Below are 3911 nucleotides of genomic sequence, written 5' to 3'. Positions count from 1 at the left end.
TGACTTGGCATTTAAGCATAATTAGTACTCTAAATCTCTGTCGCCACTCTTCTCTCTCTTGCCTCTCCCACTTGGTATTTTGTATTTTCACCCCTATATCTCTCTCTTTGTATTTTGTATTCCCCCCCTTGTATTTTCACCTCTCTCTCTTTGTATTTTGTATTTCTTCCTCTATCCCTCTTTGTATTTTATATTCATACATCTCTCCCTCTTTGTATTTTGTATTTTCACTTCTCTTTCTCTTTGTATTTTGTATTTTTACCCTTTTTGTATTTGTATTTTCACCTCTCTGCCTCTTTTTATTTTGTATGTTGTATTTTCACCTCTCCCTCCTTGTATTTTTGCCTCTCTCCCTCTTTGTATTTTGTATTTTTAATTTTCACTTCTCTCTTTCTTGTATCTTGTATTTTGTAAGTTCAGGTCTCTTTCTCTTTGTATTTTGTATTTTCACCTCTTTCTCTGTGTTTTGTAATTTCACTTAAAGTATTTACCTATTTTTTTGAGGTATCACGTGAATGTATATGTTGTATTCTTGCGTGCATTTATGTTGTATTCCATATTTTCACCTCTCGCTTTATGTATATCATTTGTATTCATTTGCTCTCGTATCATTTCAATTTAATCTCTCTTGTATTCAAAGTTATGTATCACTTGTATTTGTTTGTTCTTCTATCTCTTGTATTTAACGCTTTTACATCACTAGTATTCAAAGCTACTGTTTGTTTGTTCTTCTATCTCTTGTATTCAAAGCTCCTGTGTCACTTGTATACATAAAGAGGGAGAGAGAATATACAATTTATATAAATACACGAAACAAAATATAATAAAAAGTCCATATATATGTATAGAGAGAGAGTATACAATTAATACAAACAAAATAAAATACAAGAAAAAAGTCTATAGTGGGGGGGAGGGGGGGGGGGGGACACACAAAAAGAAAATATGAAAAAGGCTAAAGAAAAAGAGGCAGTGAGAGAAGGTGCGGGATAGAGCGCAACTACCCAATTAATACGATACACAAAGCAAAATACAAGAGAATAGCTACAGAAGGAGAGATGAATAGGAAAAAATAGAGTAAATACAATTGATAAAAACACACAAAGAAAAAAAAATGAAAAAGGGAGAGGGAGAGAAAAAAAAAACAATTGATACAAATACACAAAAAAAAATACGAAAAAAAGATAGAGGACGAGAGAGATGAAAAAAGAACAAATATACAGTCAATACAAAACACATGAAATAAAATACAAGAAAAAAGATTATAGAAAAGAGGCAGTGAGAGAGAAAATATCCAATTAATATGAACACACAAAGAAAAATGGCTATAAAGGATGAGAGAGAGAATACAAATATACAATTGATACAAACAAACAAAGTAAAATACAAGAAAAATAAAATAAAAGAGAGAGGCAGAGGAGAGAGGTGAGAGAGGGGAGAATCCGGAGAGAGGAAAGAGGCGAGTGAGATTGAGAGAGATGCTAGAAAAAATTAAGTTTAGTTATACTACGTATGTTTTTTTAAGGATAGTTATAGACAATAAATACATACCACATATTTGCTATATTATGTAACTTTTTCATGTTTTTATCCATATTGCACGTATGTACCAATTGACATAAAGTCATCACTAAAGTTGTCTCGTATTTGCATAAAGACACCTTAATTTTGGAAGTGTTTTATCACCCCACAGAACTAATTTAATATCTTTGTAAATGGGTCATTTTGACCCATTTCCTCGTCTTGGTTGTTACCACGCACATGAGGCGCGTGACTCAGTCTTTTCACTGCCATTAACCAGTTTTAAAGTGCCATGTGTCGTTTTATTTCTTTATTATTAATTATTTGATTAATTTACATCATCTTCCCCATTATCTTCTTCACCCAAATTCAAAATCCAATTATCTTTTCTTTATCTTCTACAACTTAGAAGATCATTTACTTCATCCATTTTTATCACCTTTTTTCTTGTCTCTTTGCTTTTCTTTGTTTCTTTTTCTTCTTTTATCCTCTTTTTTTTTTTAAAAAAAAAAAACAAATGTGAACTCCATTGATTAGAGAGTACTATGAAACTTCATTTTTTTTTTGGTCTCATTACCTTGCTTTAGTAACTTGAGAGTTGAATTGATTTTTTTAGTGATGTTTTAGTGGCGGAAATAGTGTTGTAACAGGGAAGCATCACGGAGGCTACGTTGAAGGCGACAATGGCTGCTACTTTTGGAGGATTTACAACAAAGAACAAAGGATTTGAGTTATGAAGATTTAAGAAGAAAGAGGGAAAAAATGAAAATAAAGTTAATAAAAATAGAAAAATGAAAATGAAAATGAAACTAAAAATTAAAAATTAAAAGAATTTAATACGTGTCAAACAACAATTGGTGCGTGATTACACCTCTTTTCTTGCAATTGAGGTTGGGTGAAAAGTAGGATATTTATAACACTCTTAAATTGTTCAATGGGAAAATAGGACACCCACAAAGTTAAGGTGTCTTTTTGAAAATTCGAGACAACTTCAGTGGTGACTTTATGTCTTTTCTCTACATAAATTACATGAACTTATCAATACATTACATTAGATGATTATTATTACATGAACTTATCAATATAGTACATTAAATAAATACATTGTTTTATGAAAAATTGTGTAGCTTTTACCTCTAACGATAATACGTATCATGTAATTATATAAAAAAATAACTCATTTATTCTTGTAAGCCAATGATGGATTTCACGTCACTAAATGAATTGCAGAATTAAGGACATTTTCAATACTGATAGCAGCTCCTACTGAAGCAATTGCATTGCACAAATTTATTATTAAATAAATTAGGAATAAGGAATAAATACCTTTTGAATTATACTCAAAAATTTCAGCGACACACTTAAACTTAACTAGGATCCTATTATTCCCCTCTCAGAAATTATTTATTTTATATTTTCGTTCTCCTTTTATGATGACTTGACACCTTTACAAGACTACACTGTATTGAGGTGTGCGAAAAACATTATTACGGCAACTATAATCAATAAAAACTGATCACGTGTCATTAACAAGTTGGGAAGAAAACTCTCTATTCAAAATATGAATGTTTCTTCTTTTTACCCCTTAAATCTCCATTAATGAATTCTCCAACTTAAATCTTAATTTCCTCAAACTGCTCATGGTTTAGAAAATGTAAGCTTACTTTTGTATATATTCCTTATCTTTACAGTTTTTCATGTTGGATTCTTTTGTTCCGATTTTAAGAATTTCTTCCACAATTTTTATGTATGAAATGTTAGGGGTCGTCTCGTAGCTAGATAAAAAAGAAGTTATTCATATATTAATTTCCGTATAATTTATACGATGTTTGGTTGGTTGATAGAAAATAAGTAATTCATTTATAAAGTCAATACGATGTTTGATTGACAATTTAGAGATCCACATAGTTAATACATGTATAAGTTACGAGAGAATTTTTGCATCATTTTATGCAGGATAGAAAGTGGAATAACTAATAAATCTATAACTAAAATATGAATAACTAATCCTTACATAATTAAAACCTGCTTAAAATAATACATAAATCTACTCATAACTAATTCCTACATAACTAATACATGCATAACTCTAACCAACTACCAAATGACCCCTTAGGGTTAGAAATGGAAAAATCCGAATTGACTAAGTTGTGTATGAATGAGAATGATCCACTGATCAATGCTGAAGTGCGATGCATGCATGACATTTTGTTCCAAATTCAGACCTCTTGGTTAGATCACAATTCAGAAAAAAGATTTTGATCTTGTCCTCACTATGAGGTTCATGTTTTCGTTTTTATATACCAAACTCTTCTTATTGATTAATCTTAATGTTGGTCCTTAATTTTATGTCATGACCTGATTTTTCAAGTCATGATGACACCTACTATAAT

This window comes from Solanum stenotomum, chromosome 9 (genome assembly GCF_019186545.1).
Source record: "Solanum stenotomum isolate F172 chromosome 9, ASM1918654v1, whole genome shotgun sequence".
Lineage (NCBI taxonomy): Eukaryota > Viridiplantae > Streptophyta > Magnoliopsida > Solanales > Solanaceae > Solanum > Solanum stenotomum.
The sequence above is the reverse complement of the archived record's forward strand: the minus strand, read 5'-3'. Positions refer to the sequence as shown.